This window comes from Harmonia axyridis, chromosome 2 (genome assembly GCF_914767665.1).
Source record: "Harmonia axyridis chromosome 2, icHarAxyr1.1, whole genome shotgun sequence".
NCBI classification, from domain to species: domain Eukaryota; kingdom Metazoa; phylum Arthropoda; class Insecta; order Coleoptera; family Coccinellidae; genus Harmonia; species Harmonia axyridis.
In genome coordinates, this window is record NC_059502.1 from 24,198,901 (window position 1) to 24,221,829 (window position 22,929).

General features: G+C 35.1%; 1 protein-coding gene and 1 non-coding gene across 2 annotated transcripts in view; both read right to left on the reverse strand.

The window, feature by feature from the left end:
- The window catches only part of LOC123673508 (dendritic arbor reduction protein 1-like), a 475,514-nt gene that overhangs the window by 337,687 nt on the left and 114,898 nt on the right, over nucleotides 1-22,929 (reverse strand). The gene's annotated exons all lie outside the window — the stretch shown is intronic.
- Nucleotides 20,934-21,004, reverse strand: Trnag-gcc. Its single transcript has one exon. It is a non-coding gene; the product is annotated as a tRNA-Gly (tRNA).

Consider the following 22,929-nt stretch of genomic DNA (forward strand, 5'->3'; position numbering starts at 1 on the left):
TTTGGGTTGTGTTGATTCCATTTCGATGTCGAAGATGCACCACGCACGGGAAGGCCAATTGTCGAAAATTTCGACAAAATTATGAACTTTGTTGAGTCCAACCGTCATGCGATGGCCCAAGAGCTAAATATGTGTGGAACCATTTGCATAAGACTGGTCTCAAGAATAAGTTCGATGAAGGTAATTTTAAATAAATTATAATGATATGTGTTAATTCATATTATCATGAGTGCACATCATCCCATTGAATATCAACAATCTTCAATCTGTTGAACCATTAAAATAAACTTTTTGTCTGGTGCCACCATGATTTCATGCTTTTTAGACCTTATTCAGAGCAAAGTTAAATCTGTAATACAAGAGTTAACGCAAAAAAAAACCTGAAAAAGACTGAATTTCCATTTGCGAATCGCAACAAAACCAACCTATTTTTAAAGCGATTGGTGGCTTGTGATCAAAAGTGGATGACTTCCGACAACGTCAAGTGAAAACGGTGGTGGTCGAAATGCGCTGAGCTGGTGGAAACGGTGGCTAAGCTAGGATTGACGGTCAGAAAGGTTTTACCATGGGTTTGGTAGGATTAGCAGATAATTAACTACTATGAGCTGCTTCCCTACAACACAACTGTTAACTCGGAATTGTTCTGTCAACAATTGGATCATCAATAGGAGAGGAATTGTGTTTCATCAGGACAGAAACTCCGGGAGTTTGGTTGAGAGATTCTCATGCATCCAAGTCAAAAAAATTTCATCTACGGTACCAATTTTTTACAACATCAAGATAGGTAGATGATCAGTAAAAAAAAATGGGGTAGTCATTTGAAGAGAAATTATGACGTCTCTGTAAAAATGAATTACGTCATAAGTAAAATTTTTATGCCGTGAGATGGTTAATTGGAAACTAAAATTGATCTGCCTGAGCGTTTTGCTCGAAAAAATTGAACTTATTTATCCACACACTGTTAAATATTCCCATTGAGTTTTTGCAAATTTTAAATTTATACTGACTGAATTGCAACCCATTATTACATTTCATCATTGAAATTCATTCAATTATTATAACAAGCACCAAAAATATTCTTTCCTAATGATCCGGTATCCGCACTTTTCTGTCATTTTCTTATAATATTCTGGTGTGTTTCATAATTTGAAATAGCTGAATGCTAAAAATTAAAAGCTCATTACCAAAAATACAAAACTAAAAGCTAATAAAATTCATCGTAAGAAACGTTAATGAATTGAATAAAAGATTCAAACAAACAAAAGTTTTCCAACATTAATACGCCGCTCTCATTGACAGATACAAACCACGTCGTGCCGACCAGCATCTGAAAAATCCAAGGAGAACGAACCGAAAGCAACGATTTGTACCTAATGAATTGCGTTTTTAAATACGAGTTGAACCTGGTCGTAAATAAGCCAGCGCGCTTTCGTAAAAATTCTTGACTGGCAACTAACTTTTGACCTACACGCCCACACCAGCTAACTACTTAAATATTATTCCACCGTGCACACAAACGGCTGTTTCGTAAGTTTCAGGATTTATTCCTCGATAAGTGCTGTGTGAATTTAATTATACGCCGTGAAAAATGCGCCTATCTTGGAGGAAATAATACCGTGGACGCCGTTATAGTCCAAGAAAAATGGGATTTATAATGTTGCAACGAAATTGAAATTATTGGAATTGAATTTTCTGCTTTCTACCTGAGGTGAACCTCACCTTTTCATAAAATTTTTCTCACCTGAAGAAAAGAGAATAATATATTGATTACTAAGTATCAGTATCTGGAATAGTATACTCTCAAACAAGTTGCAGAATGGGCTCCTATTTCAACACGAATACGAAATTTCGAGTTTTTTTCGAACGAATGAGTGTTGGAATTGCCTTCTGCAACGATTATTAGACGATATTTTCTCTATTTCAGTCAAGTTAAGTGAAATATTGTTGAAATCCAATGAAAAATTCAGATTATACATCCTAGTGACATTTGTATTGTATCTTGGCAGTTGGTGTGACTGTAACCAAAATTGACAGATTACGGAATATGAATTTGAATGGTACGTTTTGAATTTTAAAATAATTTATAATTGCGCATTAAATTCCTGAATTATGTCTGCTGAAATCGATTTAACACCAACAGAATTAAGAGAAATTGCTAATAATGTCGCAAATCATTTCGCTCAATCCAAATTACATTATATTGATAATTGATTTGTTTTGAATTTTGATAGGTTTGGAAAATTGTGTAGACAACCACAAAACAAAAAATATAACTGAAAACAATGCTGTAATGAGTTCATCACAGCACTGTTTTTAGAAATATAATGAAACTCATTACGATACTGAAATAGAGAAATGTCAATTATAGTCCATAGAGGATTTCAAGAGGTACATATTCTATAAATTGTCATTTATTATAAAAGGTAAGAAATGTTTATTGGATTTCAGCTCGGTTTCCTCCGCAATGCGTGGACAATTAAAATATAATATTTTTCCCGTATATAACAGCCCAATTGAAAAGTTCCCGGTTTACCATAGTAAAACACATTTTTTTGGCAAAATTCGATTTTATAGTTGCCTCCGAGGGCGATACAGCGATTATAGCGATCTTCTAACTTTTCGATACCATTTTTGTAGGACTATTTGTGGTTCGCTTCAAAAAAGGCCCCAGTTGCGACGATTACTTCTTCATTGGTGCTAAATTTCTTTCAGCGAGCATTTTTTTGAGGTCTGACAACAGGAAAAAGTAGCTGGGGGTCAGATCTGGCGAATACGGTGGATGCAGAAGCAATTCGAAGTCCAATTTTGCCACTGGTTTCATTGATTTGTAGCACGGCGCATTGTCTTGATGAAACAGCACCTTTTTTTCAAATGGAGCTGTTTTTTCACGATTTCATCCTTTAAACGATCCAAAAACGCTATATAATGATCGCTGTTGATGGTCTGGCCCTTTTGGAGGTAATCAATGAATATTATACCTGCACTCCCACACCAGCTAACTACTTGAATATTATTCCACCGTGCACACAAACGGCTGTTTCGTAAGTTTCAGGATTTATTCCTCGATAAGTTCTGTGTGAATTTAATTATACGCCGTGAAAAATGCGCCTATCTTGGAGGAAATAATACCGTGGACGCCGTTATGGTCCAAGAATGAAAATGGGATTTATAATGTTTCAACGAAATTGAAATTATTGGAATTGAATTGTCTGTTTTCTACCGGAGGTGAACCTCACCTTTTCATAAAATTTTTCTCACCTGAAGAAAAGAGAATAATATATTAATTACTAAGTATCAGTATCTGGAATAGTATACTCTAAAACAAGTTGCAGAATGGGCTCCTATTTCAACACGAAAGCGAAATTCGAAAACGAGCGACGAAGGAGCGAGTTTTCGAACGCATGAGTGTTGGAATTCTCTTCTGCAACGATTATTAGACTATATTTTCTCTATTTCAGTCAAGTTAAGTGAAATATTGTTGAAATCCAATGAAAAATTCAGATTTTACATCCTAGTGACATTGGTATTGTATCTTGGCAGTTGGTGTGACTGTAACCAAAATTGACAGATTACGGAATATGAATTTGAATGGTACGTTTTGAATTTTAAAATAATTTATAAATTACGGATTAAATTCCTGAATTATGTCTGCTGAAATCGATTAAACACCAACAGAATTAAGAGAAATTGCGAATAATGTCGCAAATCATTTCGCTCAATCCAAATTACATTATATTGACAATTGATGTGTATTAAATTTTGATAGGTTTGGAAAATTGTGTAGACAACCACAAAACGAAAAATATAACTGGAAACAATGCTGTAATGAGTTCATCACAGCACTGTTTTTAGAAATATAATGAAACTCATTACGATACTGAAATAGAGAAATGTCAATTATAGTCCATAGAGGATTTCAAGAGGTACATATTCTATAAATTGTCATTTATTATAAAAGGTAAAAAATGTTTATTGGATTTTAGCTCGATTTCCTCCGCAATGCGTGGACAATTAAAATATAATATTTTTCCCGTATATAACAGGCCAATTGAAAAGTTCCCGGTTTGCCATAGTAAAACACATTTTTTTGGCAAAATACAGCGATTATAGTGATCTTCTAACTTTTCGATACCATTTTTGTAGTACTATTTGTCGTTCGCTTCAAAAAAGGCCCCAGTTGCGACGAAAACTTCTTCATTGGCGCTAAATTTCTTTCAGCGAGCATTTTTTTGAGGTCTGACAACAGGAAAAAGTAGCTGGGGGTTAGATCTGGCGAATATGGTGGATGCAGAAGCAATTCGAAGTCCAATTTTGCTACTGGTTTCATTGATTTGTAGCACGGCGCATTGTCTTGATGAAACAGCACCTTTTTTTCAAATGGAGCTGTTTTTTCACGATTTCATCCTTTAAACGATCCAAAAACGCTATATAATAATCGCTGTTGATGGTCTGGCCCTTTTGGAGGTAATCAATGAATATTATACCTGCACTCCTACACCAGCTAACTACTTGAATATTATTCCACCGTGCACACAAACGGCTGTTTCGTAAGTTTCAGGATTTATTCGTCGATAAGTGCTGTTATGTGTGTATTTAATTATACGCCTTGAAAAATGCGCCTATCTTGGAGGAAATAATACCGTGGACGCCGTTATGGTCCAAGAATGAAAATGGGATTTATAATGTTCCAATGAAATTGAAATTATTGGAATTGAATTTTCTGCTTTCCACCGGCTGTGAACCCCTCACGGTTCACGGGAGTTTAATTGATTGTATTAATCGTGCAGACGGCAATTAAGGTGAGAATTACCCAAGCGGAGCCTTGGACAATTGTGATTTTCGAATTTCATTAAAGCGCAAGGAAATTATTGATTTATGTCTCATATATTGGTTCGTGGGCAACTATAATTGGCGGATGCTGATAATTGCGAAGCTTCAATTCGTGTTTATATTATGTATATAGCTTTGGAATTATTATTAGTCAACCGCGGCTATAGGGATAAAAAACATTTCGTATAAATTCTACGTATGAAATTCACCCTGGTAATGTTAGCCCCCTGCCGGTCAGTTCCACCACTGTCAAACTCACTTTCGTCATTTTCGATTTCATGATTTAATTATTGGATGCGCGAAAGTAATAAAATTAGGTTAATCTTATAGAGAAATGAAATATCCAGCAAGGAGCAATTTTTCGTTCACATAGGTTACATCTAAGGCCCAATTCCAGGATGGAATTGAAGAATTTACCAAAAAGATTTTTGTGATTTTTATATTTTCAGAATGAGCGGCCACGAATGAATTTGAGCTCATATAATAGAAGAATATGAAGGCTATAAATAATAAATTTATTGTACACGTTGGTTATCTCTAAGGGCCCACAGCTCCAAGATCTGAATTGTATCATCTCATGCTTTAAAGATATTTCATTCTCAATTTATAGCTATTTCAATTCTCCATAAAATGGATTTTATTCTATCCTTGGTTGCTTATTCGGAAAATATGAAAATCATGAAAATCTATTCGGCCGACATGACATCATACAATACGGATTTTGAAGATGAACCCTTAGAGATAACCAATAGGTATGATGAATTCATTATTTATAGCCTTCATATTCCTCCATAATATGAATAATATGAACTCAAATTCATTCTTGGCCACTCATTCGAAAAATATAAAATCACAAAAATCTCTTTGGCCGAAATTAAATTATTCCATCATGGAATTGAGCCCTATATGTACCCTATACCAGGTATCCCATGTTATCGTATACAGGCAAGCAATTTTCACTGACATCTACCGAAGGGCTGTCAAATATGAGAACCTTTTTTATACCATTAGAAAGGCATTTTGGATCAAAGCAATTTTTTTGTTTTTTTATTATCTTGTCAAATAATTTGCTCCTTGCTCCTTGCTAGATCTTTCATTTCTCTATATAGAATGAACCTAATTTTATTATTATTACGTTCCAACAAGCAGCCAAGGGTGGGAAAACACTTTGTCTACGGCCACAAGTAAATTCTAAAAGCAATTCATTCATTTTATTTCAAATACAAAACTTTAAGACGGTATCGAATAACGCAACCATAGCCTATTATTGGATTTTAGTATCTTGCTGAAGTGAAAAGCTACTACAAAATCCTCTTCCTTGAAGCTCTTTACTCCTTTGTCCTTGAAATGGTTGTATTGGCAAAACATTAGTTAGGTACGATATGGTATTGATCCTCTTAAGGACACGATCCATTAATATGAAAGGCAAAGATTAAAGCAATAAATTTAATAGATTATTTTCTCGGAAAATATAACAGAACTCAATCAATCAATCAATATTGAAATATTGCTAGGATAATTCAAGAGCTAATGTTCTCACCGCAATGTCTTATAGTTTCGGAGTTATGAATTTTCGAAATTTTCATTCGGAATTCGGATCAAATGGACCCACCACTGAATATTCGTTGTAATTTTTTTCGAGGCGAGATATTTTGCATTCACCATAGTGTAAAATTTGTAATTTTTCTTCTGATCCTCAAAAAATACATCTAATTGGTATAATATACGGTTAATCTAGACAATACTTTTCAAGGTTGCGAATTATGAATAGTGAGAATTTTATAATCTCAACAAATATTATGGAAAATGTGGAATAATCACTCACCTTTTTATGTCTTGATAATGATACGTTTAGTCACTGATGTTTAAGGTATAGCCGAAGTCATTAAGTTGAAACAATTTCGAGATAAATTTCTTTCTTTCCATATAATTTGTCTCACCTGAAAAAAAAAGTAATATATTATATATTGAATATTAAACATAAAGTATCAGTATCTCTATATGTATGTCAATTTCAGTCCATAGAGGATTTCATGAGGTGCATATTCTATAAATAATTATTTATTATAAAAGATAAAAAAAAGGCTATTGGATTTTAGCTCGATTTTTCTGTCCTCGTCCGCATTGTGTGGGGGCAAAAATCGACAAATGAAATATAATATTTTTCCCGTGTATAGTAGTAATTTTTTTTTTAGGGAAGAAATGACCATTCAATATGGAAAAAACATGTTATTACACTATATCAAAAGTCAGAAAATTATCAACTTTTAAACTGATATATATATATATTGTTGTCAGCCAGTGGACCTATATCTTGTAAGGGAAACTTTTGAAGTTCTCAAATATTTGTCAATCGTGACGAAATGATAGAGCGATCTGTCCGGAGAAAGAACGGTAAAAAAAACCTGTTCGATATTTTCATCCATTCTAAAAAACACTTACCACCCTCTGATAAATTATTGTAAACCCTCAAACTTAGAGTGAATAAAAAGAGCGATGATTGTTAATTAAGCAACTAAAAAACTTTCGACAATCTCTTCAAGCGAACTGTTTAAATAATCAGTTCCTAGTTATACTTTTTTATGGTATTTCAAAGGTCATACATCAATAAAACGTTTTTTCATAAAATGGAAGTTTATTTTATGTATAAGTAATATTCGCATCACATTTCAAACCCAACATTATATCCGGTGATGTCACTGGACACTTTTACTACAAAAACTTCGGAGAATTAAAAACCAAATGCCTACTATGAATCCCCAACCAATGTTCGAATATTCAAAACGTACAAGAACATAAAACATAACAAATGAAGCAATTTACATGCTGATTTGTCACGTACAAATTGATGAATCTATTCGTATAATGCTCAAATAGGACCCACGCTACTTCGATACCAAGGAAAAGGCCACACGAGCGTAAAAAGCTGGGATAAATTGCTGGAACGAATGAAAAATATGGATATTGAGTTCTTCGCGACTAATTGCCTGGGTCGGCTATCAATAAAAATTCAGGTGAAATGACGTGAAATCCAGACATATTGCGTGGTCGACAGTATTAAAGGTAAACACACATCTGGGAGATTTGTATTGCACCAAGTACCAACACTGTAGGTTCTACTATGTCTAATTAAGAAAACATACGATCGCTTGGTATCTGAAAGGGGTGGACTAATCTTATATCAGGTATAAACAGGAGCGACGTTAGTGGTGAAACAGTGCAGCGACCGTTTCAGGCGCCTCTATTTGGGGAGCGGCAATTCGGCCCAGTTTGCAGCTGCCTCTTTATATTTCATCCTTCATTCTTGAAAACAAAAGGTTCTTCTCTGCTACGTTTGTCACTGGTTATGTTGTTTTTGGTATTTTTTTAGCAGCGGCGACCGGCGCCGAAAACTTCGGTGCTTTAGGCGCTAAAATTACACGCGCCGGCTCTGTTTGCCCAAAACATTATAAAACGCTAGATGACAGTATTGAAGACTCCAAGAGCTAATGATCTTAGAAAATAGAAATGAATAATATAAATTACAGACTCCGACATGTTATCTGAAACACCAATCACACCATACCACATTATGTTAAGCCTTCTAGATTTTTTTGAGGCAAATAAATCGATGACCTTCTCGTCTTCAAAATTAATTTCTTTTTCAAATCGTAGTTAGGTCCTATCCATTTAGTCTCTCCTGACCTGTGCAGTTTCCCAAATATGTTTTGAGGCGGTTAAGGGAGGAAAAGGATCTCTCCGCTCGAGGAGATTTATTGAGAGAGTTATTTTTTCCGAAGGATGGCAAATAACTCGTCAATTTTGCCCTTCAACAAACTTAACTCCGGGATTCCATCCAGAATCGAACCTCCTGAAAATTTCAAATCCATTTCAAGGTCTTTTCGTTCGGAAGTTATTATGTTTACGTTCTGACAGAACCAAATATGAAGAAAGATTCGTCGCCAGTGATTCAAATCTCATCATTTGAAACCATTTCTGACCCAATATACGAAAACTATAGATATTTATTTTTTGCCAAGAAATTTCTGAAGACCCAACCTAATGGAACTAATAAAAATAATAAAAAATAAAATAAAACTTACGGTTATTCTTTCACATTTCAAACGAATAGTTCTTATCAATCGATTATATCCATTTTCACCTGAGAACTTTACATCTAATATTCATAATAATTTATAATTCATCATTTACATCTTCTGAACAGAACTGTAGAAACCAAATTTTGAATAGGTGGTCAATATTCCAATAACAATTCAAAAGTCTTCGATTCACGCATGTGCAACGTACACCATATAATAAAAAATGCCTAAATTTCTATGGAATTTCCTAAATTTCTTCGAAATTGTACGGGTAGAACGCGAAATATTAAGATTCAAGATATTTGGCATTTGCGCTCGAGCAAAGCTGAAATTTTTCCAAAAATAATTTCAACCTAATCCATACTAATTTCGTTTAATACCGGACTAGTAGAATGCGACATATGGAAATACCAGGAATATCATTTGTGCGCACGCTCAACGTGCATCCCTTATTTTGGTGAAGCTGATTTTTTTTTGGGATCATTTACAGTACAAACTGAAAGCTTATACCAAATTTCATTGAAGTATGATAAGAAAGTTAGAAGAAGCGTGGTGATAATTCGAAGAAACTTCGAATTCGTGTTTTCATATATAGACACAGACAACGTGTTCTCTTTCAACATCATTCAATGAATAAACTTCAAGAGGCACTAATAGTTGCAACAAGTAATAAACTGAAAACAAAAGGAATGCAGCAGTCAAACCAGAAATAAATCATGTTTCTCTATTTCAGTATCGTAATGAGTTCATTACAGTTCTAAAAACAGTGCTGTAATGAAGTCATTACAGCATTGTTTTCAGTTATATTTTTCGTTTTGTGGTTGTCTACACAGACGTCAAACTTCCAATCCTATCAAAATTTAACACACGTCAATTATTGTCAATATAATATAATTTGGATAATTAAATGATTTGCGATATTATTCGCAATTTCTCTCAATTCTGTTGGTGTTAAATGGATTTTGTTAGACATTATTCACGAATTCAATGCGTAATATTAAATTTTTCAAAATTCGAAACATACGATTCAAATTGAAATTCCGTAATCTGTCAATTTTCGTAACAGTCGCACCAACTGCCAAGATACAATACAAATTTCCCTAGGATATATGATCTGAATTTTTCATTGGATTTCGATGATATTTCACAAAACTTGACTGAAATAGAGAAAATATCGTCTAATACTCGTTGCAGAAGGCAATTCCAACACTCATGCGTTCCAAAACTCGCTCCTTCGTCGCTCGTTTTCGAATTTCGCATTCGTGTTGGAATAGGAGCCCATTCTGCAACTTGTTTTAGAATATACTATTATGATTTATGGTAGCTATCGATACAACGTACCCGGATCTCCGTTGTTAAAAGCCGTAATCGTCACAGTATGAAGACTGTTGACGAAACACTGTCAATTTCACAGAATGGTTTATTATTCCCTTATATCCTCATAATCTTAACTCGTTTCAAATAGGCTAGATGACAGATTTTGAAATCTCATCCTGATGTATTGTCTTTTGGCAATTTTTTTCTAGCTGAATTAACCTAGCGCATGACGTAACGATTAAATAAACTTTCCCATATCCTTTTATTGTATATTTTGTGTTTATACTGAAAGAGGAAAATCGACAAAATACACTGAATGCTTGTTTACTGTCACTAAACCAAGAGTAAACGACAAACAACAATTGAAGAGTTCAAAAATCAATCGAAACGCCAGCAGTATACTCCATATTGAAAGCAAAACTTGGTAACGATGGGTAGGTTTATATCATAGACATTGAATAGAATATAAGAACGAGTGTTTTTTCTGATGCATCAAAAGATTTTAGGGTTGTTGTCTTTGGTATTGGTATGACAGATGCAAATGTCAAACTGTTGATATTTTTGTACAGTAAGGTACGATGCATCGTGAATTGTTCAACGCCAGAACAACGCTTCCAAATTATGGAAATTTACCTAAAAAAAAAATCTGTTTGCCAAGTTCATAAAGCACATCGTCCATTCAACATTTTACGGTCAACATAATCGGCCTAATGAGCAAGTTATTGAACTTTTCCGCACTAATTTTATGTCGATTCAAAACATCAACAAGACAAAGAAATGTGCCGCCGCCAGATATTTTGTCGCCCCGGAAAAAAAAAATTTCGCCGCCCTGATTTGCCTAATTTATCTGAATTATCTTAGGAGCCTCTGTTATTCCACTATAGCATCGTTTCAATTTCTTATGAAATTGTATTTTTAACTTAGAAATCACTTTGTCAAGTTTATCAAAGGAGATTTTGTCGATTTCATCAAAAAACGTCCTGCATTGTTTAAAAGTACGACGCTCTATAAATTAGTCTATAGTAAAAAGACGACGTAGTTCTCAAAAGTGCATTTCAGTATATATTTGAATTTTCATAAGTATAGTTGAGAGCCTGTCCTATTTGAAAAAAAAAGCTCTTGTAAATTTTATTATTTTACTACAAAGAGTGGTATTTTCAATAAAAAACATTTTTGTGTCTGAAATATGTCTTGTTTCATTAACTGACTGCGCCCCTAAAATTTGGTGCCCCGGCTAAATGTCCGATTTACCGGTCCTGGCGGTGGTCCTGGAAGAAGACGCCGAAATGTCCATACGTCGCCGTTCTTAACTTGTTGGCCTTTATCCTTCGACTACGTGGAAAATTTTTTGTATCAGGCTAATTAGCCTGATCAGGCTGAACCGGCCGAAGATGAGCATTTTTCTGAACAATTGTGTTGAGTGATGAGAAGCTCATTTCTGGTCAATGGTTTCGTCAATAAAAAAATTGCCTTATATGGAGCAAAGACAATCGGCCGATTAAGCAATTAACTTATCATCATTACAATTGACTCTTTATTTCGCTCTATACATGCTGGTGGCATCATCAGTGCTCATTTTTTTCGAAGTGGGTAAGGAGCTGCTGACTGACTTTTTGTTTTCAAAAATTAATCAAATAAACATTGACAACATTTGGTTCCAGCAAGACGACGCAACTAGCCATAGAGCGCGTTAAACCATCAATTTATTGCAAAATAATGATAATACTTTACTTTATTGCCATAACAAAGTGTTACATCATTTATTACATTGTGCAAAAGATAAGCATATCACTAAAGCGATATGTTCCTGCCTACCTCAAAATTTGTGAAAACAAGATATGACGAGACCAAATCAATTTGGAGACAACTTTATTTCCAGAAGCGGTTCTGTAAACTGGCCCCCTCTTTCGTGCGACTTAACGTCTCTCCATTACTTTTTATAGGGCTATGTTTAATCATGGTTTATACCGAAAAACCAGGAATTCTTGAAGCATTGGAAGCCAAAAATCAAGCCATTATTATTTAGTACCTACACAAGCTCTTAAAAAACTCCCATCAATATGTATGTGCATCTATGGATTAGATTTAAAATTGCTGTAATTCACTATGATTGATGTTTCAAATAATATGGCTGATTGCAGTATATCATATACTTTTATTTTATGCATGGAAATTCTCATTAATCTCAATGTTTCAATTAAGAGAGTTCTTTTTTAGAATTTCTTCGACATATATTATTTTCTAAGACGTCGGTTTTTGCATTCTTCAATACTGTCATCTAGCCTTTTAGAAGATTTTTTTTTCATTTCTTTTTCATTCGATTTTCAGAGAATAAGTCTGGTTATTTGTCGGACGAACCTCGTATTCTACCTAGAGGAAGATTCAGATAGACTTCGACGAGACCCCGGCAGCGTTAGCGTATAAATCTGGTAATGTATGCTCATTTTAGGAAGAGGCAAATTCCTGCCACAAATCTTCCGGACAAATCCTCTAATAACTTACCGTGTGATTTGCATAATTATCGAAGACACCCAGGGGACATAATGAAGACTAACGGTAAGGACACCTGGTTCGAAAATGAATCGCCTTCGCGGTACGATTATTTTTACTAGATTATCGCTCTGAGTCTTCGATTTTATTTATATCGATTTCGTAATCGATTTTTCTAGCGTGAGCATAGGATTCATAGGCTGAAGAAGGCGATTCCATGATTGACGGTTGACGTCTTCGATAGTTCTTTTTGGTGTTTTCAATTTTAGCCACTTTACATGGAAGATAATGGAAGGCTGATTCTTGGTGATGTGAAAATTCATTTTCAATTGGCGATGAATCTTTATAGTGTTGTATTCAGTATTAGGATAGCTTTAGCATTTGATTATTTTTTATTTTTTTGCAATCCACAAGTTATTGGTCGTACAGAAGAAGTATCGCATAAAATGTTTGTTTTCATTATTATGTATTATTTCAAAGTGTATTCGACTTCTTATACAAGTTATGTTGTTATTTTATATCAAATTTGGTGTTTGTTCTTTCTGGAAATATCCCTTCAATAAATTCATTTATATGCTGCATAGTGCATGTAATGTTTTCTTTCCAAATTCTTCAATTGACAAGGTTTTCAGTCATAAGGAACTGCTTGTATAGGGATTATGCATTTTTGAAAATGCACACACTTCTGTCGTAGCTGAGCGCTAGTCGTTTGAGAAGCAAGAACTAGGGTCTCTCGGCCTATTTGATCATCTGAGAACCTTTATATACTACCTGAAAAGTTGCAGTGTGAATAAATTATTAATACAATCAGTTCCTTATGACTGAGAACATTGTTCATTAAATCCATACTTTATCTTTTTTTTTTTGAGTTCTGAATCCATAAATCATGAAAAAGCAATGCACAAAGCCGTTATTCACTACTTCATTGGTAGATATTGTTTTCAACAACAAGTGCTTTCAGCAGTTCGGAGCAACTTGTCATATCGCTCACGAAATATTAACGTCCTCGCACAAGTTCTTGACTGAAAATGTTCTTACCATATTGAGTGACAAGTTTTGGCCAATATGCTATTGCTGTTTGACATCTTTCAACCTTCAGCTGAAAGCTATTTTATATAGCCTACTACATAACTACATATACCCATGGGAGTCGGCCAATATCCAATTTGTCTTGAACAGACTATAAATTGAGAGACTTGCATGAGAGTGTGTAGCGGAAGTTGAAGCTTGAGTTGGGCTGAAAGTTGGGCATGTAGAGATGAGGACAAAACTCATTGCGTACAGCCTTGTCGGCCGACTTGCAATAATTGAACAGCGTTTTGTTTACTTGTGACTAAATAGTAATTCCTCTGAAATGATCCATTTTGAGAAAGTCAGCCAATCGCGGGGTTCCAGTCGCAATTCTTCTAATTGAAGATTGTGTGAATATTTTCTGTAACCAATATTTTGTCCATCGTTACCGTTTTTTGGATTTTGATTCCACATATTGCTGTAACAATAAGTATCTCATCAGACGCCATTTCTGTACACTACCGAGCGAAGTACTGAAGTCGCCAAGTAAGTTCTTCTGAGGTTAGGTTAAGATAATTCTGGAAACTTGGCTCGGCATGGGTCCCTTTTCTTCCTTAATGTGGCGCTAAACAAAGAATCAACCAATACACGGCATCTTCTCAAAATTGTCATTTGTTCTGTCAAAAGTAGTTTATTATAGATTTAACCTCTAAATGGCATTGACAGAAAGACGACGCCATAAGAAACGATGCAGAAATCAAGTGAAAAGTTACCTACAACATCAAAATCCAATAAGGCTGGTCCCTTCAAAAGTCGCCACATTGGTCTCAAGGTTTTTCGAGAGTAAGTGAGCACACCATTGTTTTAGACATCTTAGTGGCAGGCTTCACACGTTCAGACTTACAAGCCTATGACCATTTAGGCATTGTCCGAAATCAGACGCACCATCAATAATATACAATAACCACATGTACCTATACAATGCTGTCAGAAGAAACATGGAGGCTTTTCACCAGATGGTGTTTCATATTTCATACGATTCCCAAATGTTTATTTCATAACACAATAAGGATAATGATGATTCATTATTGAAAATTATGTTTTTTTGTACATTTTAAACTTGCATCCCTCACAAAATCTCACAGGTCTTCCTTCCAGGTATTCCGCATTTAAAGAACCGACTCAGCATGACATCAACACTCAGGAAACCAATCGTTATAAAAGAGTTGACCAAATGACACTTCTATTTACTATCACAGTAGAATGCGGAAAACAATTACTAGATAACCTGATGAAATACCTCAAGAAATGAAGATTCAAAGTGAATACATCGAAAACAGTTGCAATCTTCGGAGGAACAACACTAAAGAAAGAGAAAGCAGGAAACATTAAAATAGAAAATCAGACGATAGAATGGAAAAGGAAGCAGAATAACTGGGAGTAACTCTAGATGAAAAAATGAACTTTAACAAACAGATAGAAGAAAACAAAAAAAAAGGCAAGGAAGTTGCACGGGAGACTGTACCCGCTGCTCAATCGAAAAAGTGAACTTTTCTTAAAAAACAAGATGAAGATAATAAAAATAGTGCCAATAGTGCCTGCATAACGTATGCAGGAGTGACCTGGTATAATACAAAAGACAATGATAAAGATCAGTTGCAAAGTACAGTAAATACAGTAATCAAAACAGCGGTTGGCGCCCCATGGTATATAAGCAACCAACAAATCAGAGAAGAATTGAAAATTGAAACTATTAAGAAAATATTTAACAAACAAAAAAGAAGACAATAGAGACGTTGAAAGAGTTTGAGATTAAGGAATTGAGAAAGATACAACAAATCAAAATAAGAATGACAGATTAGAGGAAATACCTCTTTCAAAGAACCAAATAGAAGAAAAAAGTGAAATGCAGTAGGGAGAAAAGTCTCCCAATTAGACAACAGTAGGAAATCAGAGAAATGAAAGTAGAGGCTTAGGGAGTAAAATTTCAGTCCTTTTTCATACAAAAAGATGATCTGAGCAGTTGCCCAATAAAACAGAACCGCCACTGAATACCTCCCTTGGCGCTCAATTGACCATATCTTATCGACATATCTCGTAAGATTGGAACTGCATTTCTTGCCGTCATATCACCAGCAGATACCGAACGCTAATCTGTTCCCACATTTCTCAAACGCTCAACATCGATAAGACAGCGAGGAATCAACGTAATAATTACACCTTCGACATTCAGGACGGTCGCGCTACGTACCAAACGGGCATTCTTCTGCAGTCCGGAACAGACAAGAGCCACGACCCAAATACCCGGGGTATTTTGTAATGTCAGGTTGGCAATAGACAATACGTCATGTCCAAGAGTCGCAGAGACGTAAATCACCGGCTCGGCGATGTGGAAACCCCGTTTGCTGCCGTGGTACTCACGGCCAATGTTGCCGTTTTGGCGCAGTGGTACTCTTCTGAGATCTTTGGAAGAATGATCTTCTGAAAAATGTCAGGGTTGTGCAGGTTTGAACATTAGTCTCCTTGGATTTGAAGTTATCTGATTATATGGATTTTTAGTTCTAACGTTAATAGATCATTTTTGAGCATGGATACACCGAAAAATTCATTTCGTCATGATGTCCATAATTTTAGAATTTTGAGCGGAATATGGTTTCAAAGGATAAGGTTTGACCCATGATGAGGAATTTGGCCGTAAGCCGGATAACTCTCGAATGGAAAACTTAGAACCTTGTTCATTAAATTGATGCACAGCTTAACGTTTCTATGAGAATTATTAGTGGGACTATTAGATCTACTCCTTTAGATTGGCTACCGGTGCTATCACATATAGTTCCGCCTCATATTCGTAGACAGGTTGCAGTCAAGAAATCTTGGGATAAATTTCATTTCTACCCGAACTCATTTCCAATTGTATCCTATTTCCCAGATTCTAGAACTGCTAGATTGAAATCACGCAAACCTTTATGGACTAATACCTTCCTTGAATCCAATGAAAGCGACAAGGTAATTTGGCGTTCGGGATGGACTTCTTCTAACGTCTTCAACAAAAGTCTTATCGTTGATCCCTCAGAAAAAGTTCTAGGTTTCAATCTTCCTAGGAAAATTTGGTGTATTTTAAATCGACTTAGAACTGGTCATGGTCGTTGTAATAGTACCCTCTTCAAATGGCATTCTATTGATAGCCCACTATGTGAGTGTGGTGTAGAAGAGACCATTGACCACTTGGTGAATGATTGTCCGATTTATAAATTTCATGATGGTTTCCAAGCTATTCATTCAGTTTCAGATTCTTTTTTAGAATGGGTAGTTAACTTCAAATCGATATAATGAAAAATAATATTTAATACTCCTTTCTGCTTCTTTTTTTTGTTTTAGGATCCAATTGGAAATTATAGAGTCGTCAACCGAAAAGAGAGGATGAAGAAAATTTTGTTTTGGTTGAAGAGCAAGTCCTTCAGTATAAATTATGTCAGCTTATTCTGTAAACGTTTACTCAAACCAGTCACTACACCGATACGGGGAGACAGAGTTTTTGCTGAGGTTTTTATCTGTTCTCTTGTATCATACGTTGAAATGTATGATGCCCCGTTACATTTCCTCTGCTAATATTGAGATTCATCGACACATATGCTTGATTGTTTGAAATTAATATTTTGTATTGCTCTTTCTCAAAAGAATATATATATATATATAGAACCTTGAAATTTTAAAAAGGGTTCACAACGAGAATTTAGGTTCAAAATAAAAAATTTTTATAGCTTCGTGCATAATTTCATGTGGAAATTTAAGAAGACTATTGAAAAAAACATTTCCAATATTTCCGTGACAACAGATCAGATCGGCTTGATTTTTGGCGTGTATATACGAAAGAACAAATTCGTGCAATATTTCGTGTTGACAGTTTCATCAGAACAATAGAAAATTCAAGTGAAATCTCATAAAAAACGTAATATTTCAGTCACAACAGATACAACACTGAGTTGAGATGCTGCGTGTATATTATAGAAAATAACAAATTCAAGTTTTGCGCAAAATTTTGCGGCGAAATACTGACAGTTCCAGGGAACCAGAGAAATTATCACCAACATAACTGACTCGGGTTTTCGCGATTAAATATTGCTCAATTGGATTCATATCTGGTGAGTTTGGTGGCCAGTTCATTCTATGGATATTGTTCTCTTGAAGAATGATTTGAACCCTTCGAGTGCGGTGTGGTGGGGCGTTATCATCTTGATAAATGAAATTATCCCCAAATTCGTTGCGCAGAAGAACAATAATTGGTTCAATAATGTTTTTTACGTAGATAGCACCAGTCATTGTTCGTTCTACGATAATAAGAGGGGCAACCTAACATTATAACCCCCAGCACAACTTACCGGGCGAATTCGAGTCGTTCTAGTCTGCCTGGACCTATCTAAACCCTTCCTTGTCAACTATCACTTTGTAAACCAAATCATGACTCGTCCGAAAAAAGAACGTTGCGCCATCTTAGTAAAAGCCAGTCTTGGAGGTGTTCTGCCATTAAAAGAGTTGAACTGATTATTAGTCTATTTCAAGAATTGGAGAATTAAAATAAACCTTAAGAAGACAGTCGCAGTATATTTTGATGCCAAGCATAGGAAAGACACACCTGAAGAACTTAGCATTGAAGATTGAAGGACAAAAGATTGAGTGGCAAAAGGAAGCCAGATACCTGGGAATAATTTTGGACAAACAACTCAACTTCAATAGACAAATTGAAGAAAATAAGAAGAAAGCGAGACAACTCCATGGACACCTCTACCCTCTACTAAACCGAAGAGCAAGCTGTCACTGGAGAACAAAGTGAAAATAATTAAATCTGTGCTTCTCCCAAGTATAACATACGCAGGGCCGATCTGGTGCAACGAAGGAAGCCAGAAGTATAACGAACTGCAAAGCACCATCAACAAAGTGACAAGGTAAACCATAGGACCTCCATGGTACATGAGAAACGAGCAAATTAGGAAAGAACTCAAAATTGGAACAATTAAAGAAATAGTAAAGAAACAAACAGAAAAGATTATAGAAACGATCAAATACCACTCAAAAAACGAGCTGAAAAAGTTCTGAAAATACCAGTAAGGAAAACAGACAAGAGGTTTTACCTAATAAAAACAGAAAACTAGAATAACATGAGTCAACAACACAGAGAGTGTTGATTGACAGTCTCGGAATGCGAAGACTGTCGAAAGACGAAATCTAGACTATTATTGTAAATCAAAGAAAATTCATATGAACAATTGTAGAAGAACGGAAACTCCAGACATGAAGCATATGGAATGAGTTCCGGCCCTCCACCTGATAGCCCAGGTACTCTTAAAGGTCTTCTTGCCCTTCATTTGAGGATGCAATCATCTCCTTATGGTACTGGTTGAGACTACCCGTCTATAGGTCCTTAAAAAATGACTTCGAAGGGCTGTTACAGATACCGTTCGATTCTTTCGAGTAAAATTTGCGATATAATGCAGATATTACTCCAAGTCGACCAGGCACCAATCTCCGGGCAACGCTGCCGGATTTCAGGAAAAAGGCCACTATGCGCCTTACCGAAGTTCGTGGAATATTCAAACGTTGCGCAATCTGGTGGTTGGACAAAGCTTCTTGATGTAGGGCTACTATTCTTGCCCGGTCAAACTGAGAAATTGGATGTCCCCGCTTTTCCATAGAATATTATCAATATTATAACTCTTGTTATTCGCCTGAATCTGATTAACTTCGAATACACCTGTGTTCTCCCGAACAAAAAACTTTTTTGCTAGTTTATTGTTTTCATTTAAGTGATGAGATAGTAGATTCCACACACAAAATATTTTCATGTTACATTCAACAAGTTGAGAGTTGAGAAAGGACCAAGTTTTGTGCAAAAACCTCTAGATATTATCTTTGTAAACATCCTAAACACTTCTTCGGAAACCTGAATACGATCACAAGGAACTAAAGAGAACGTTTTCATTTCCATAATGTTCTACCTGAATACACATTGTACCATACTTTTCTCAAGTGGCAACACTGGTGTAAATATCCACGATATTCAGTACACGTACGACAGGTCGACAGTACCCACACATAGTGTGTATAGGTATAGTACTTCTCGTTTTACACGAACCGGATTGATAGTACATCCCGTTTTACCTTAATTCTCAGGGATTTAATTGTAACGTTATCCCATTGTCTCGTTTTCAATTAAGTTCTTTCGACGAATAAACTATTGATGATAAGGCTACTACTTATGACCATAGGTGAATATAAATGACTTCATTAAAACAAAATTGACTAGGTTATTTACCTTTAATCACTTCGTTATAAAGTTCATCTTCATTATCATTGATGAAATACTGATCCTGCACAACATGCATTCTCAAGTTTACCAATGGATTATTATAAACCCCGAGGGATGTTATTGAGAAAATCAAAATTATAAGGAATACAGCATATTTATTTAAGCAATGACATGACGTTATCTTGAAAACTCACAAAAAAAACGGACAAGTTTATGTTGTTAACCCTTTGCTGTGTTGGCTTATTCTGACTGTTGCCTTATTCTGATTGTGCGTATTCGTTTCATTCGTAATAAGAATTTATTTAGCTTGTTTTCAATTCAATTTTCATCCACTGACCACTATAATCATATATATTTGAATCATTTATAATTTAGCATCCAATACACAATCAAATGTTCGGAAAAGAATAACAATATTTGTTTGTAAGCGGTAAAAGGGCTATTTTTACAGTCTGGCAACGGCGAAAGGCATTACTGACTCGATAACCATTCATTTTCATTCATCAGATGTAATCTCTTAATCGTACTGTAACTCAGCAAATTTCAACACTCAAGGTATATTCTCAAGGGAGGTATTAAGCCTACAAATTAGCAACCGAAGGGCTAGGATTAAATGGTACCAATTTCGGATAAAAATGCAAAAATTCTGCGAATAAAATTATAGGCGAACTGAAATAATCGTGCAAAAATTCATGATATATCGAAAGGATCCAACTGGTATCAGGAAGTTGACAGAATCTGAAGCTGCAAAACTACGATATACGGATTATGATTTATGAATTAGAATCAGAAACAAAAATAAATCTGCTATACCGAATTATGGTTTGTGATTTGAATTGAATAAATAACATATTATAGAATATTTCATGTTAAATTCCTAAAAGAAGAATTCTTCAAAAAGCTGCATCGGCCGGGAATCGAACCCGGGCCGCCCGCGTGGCAGGCGAGCATTCTACCACTGAACCACCGATGCTTGACAAGTAATATTGGATCAAGTCAGTACTAGACGTAATACTTAAAAATTAGCAGTTCATTTGGCTAACCATTCAGGGCCGGGGGCCAAATTGTAGGGGCGAATATTCCATAGAATTTATAATTAACATAACTGATATAACTGATATATTTTGATTCCGAATAGTTTATAATTAACGATCTATCGATTACATTGTTTGATGAGAGTACTGATCAACATGAGAACAGCAACAATAGTTGAAATAGGTAGCTGGAATCTTTAGTGTTTCATTTCAGTGTTTGATAAATGCCTACAACCCTAGTATGCTCACATACCAACTCTTGAAAAACCATAAGATTAAAGTGGGGATTTTTTTTTTGGTGAATTTCAATGAAAAAGGACCAATCCCTTTTCACTCAATTTCAGCATCATTCCTTATGGTGCTCACGTCATCTTTCTGTTAATGTCATTTAAGGTTAAACTAATAATAAACCGTTTGAATTATGATTATCTTTACGACTTTTGACATAACAAATGAAAATTTTCAAATGTCTATGATTAGTAAATTCATTGTATAGGGAGGCCATAGGGCTGAAAAGGGAAAAGGGACCCACGCTCAGCCTTATCTCAAACAAAATCTAATCAGTGAACACCAGTTTTTTGGACATCTTAGTATTTAGCATTATAGCAGAAACCTATTATCTAATAAAACTTTGACCTCTTGGTTCAGAAACACGATAACAAAATATATCATAGAGCTTGATATTTTCCTTGAAGAAATATAGAAAAGTTTTCTTCCCTGTGTTGATAACTCAACTATAGGAAAATAACCTGATGAATTAAAATGCAAAAATATTTGAATTTGGTAGCCTTCCTTTCAGCAACACTAATTAGATAAAGATAGATGCCACCCTTACACGTCCGTTTCAAAACCAGTGATAGTTAAATAGGCACGACAAATCTCGCAAATCAACATTGACACCAAACATTAATTTGTTCTACCTGGCGTAATGTTTCCCAGAATCTTTGCTAAATCAAGATAGTGGGTGTTCGCAATATGCTTAGGCGCAGACAAATGACTGCCGATAATGTTCGAACATGTTTATTACGATTGATGAGACCTTGGGACCAGGAATTGATTTCTACACTTCTGCTCACCAGTCGATTACCTTTACATAAAATGAATTGTGAATATTTCTAAATCTAATTTGAATATAATCTTCTTTCGGTTCGTCACGATGTCTGGAATTTTCTAATTTTGAGGCACTAATTGATTCAAACGATAAAGATCGAATGACTGATCTGATGGCAACTTTGTGGTCAAATTCAAGCCCAATGTCCGGCCGAAAAGAGGATAACTCCTGAACCGAACGAAAGATACTCGTGGATGCAGAATGACAAGAGACTCACGCAAAATTTTATTTTGATCGCATAACCAGAACCAGAGAAAATCCAAGATTATCGCAAAAAAATTATCCAACAATTCCATGAACTCAAAAACGACGAATAAAGAATGAGAGTGTTTCTATGAAATAACTACTTTAAGCTTCGCCCACAATTTCGAGTTTATCACATGATGAGAACTGAAAGAAATTGAGGAAGAATATTGGAAAAATACATCCAATATATGATATTGTTCTGATGCAGAGATTCCAAAGAGTGAGTCTTTGAATTGTAGATATATTTCAACTGAAGATTCCTGAGGATCAATTGAAAAGATACAGGCTGTTGAATATCCATGAAAATTTAATTTTCAAATAAATATCGAATATGGTTCTATTCACATTTTCCAGTTTCTGCATTATGACCATTAGGTACATTCTATAGAGATACCCAACTCTTCAAAGTATGATGTTGATCGCTCATTAATGTATATTTGACTATTTTAAGAAATAGAAGTATTCCTCATATTCTCTCATATAATATTTTTCGAGTAAGATTTCCTT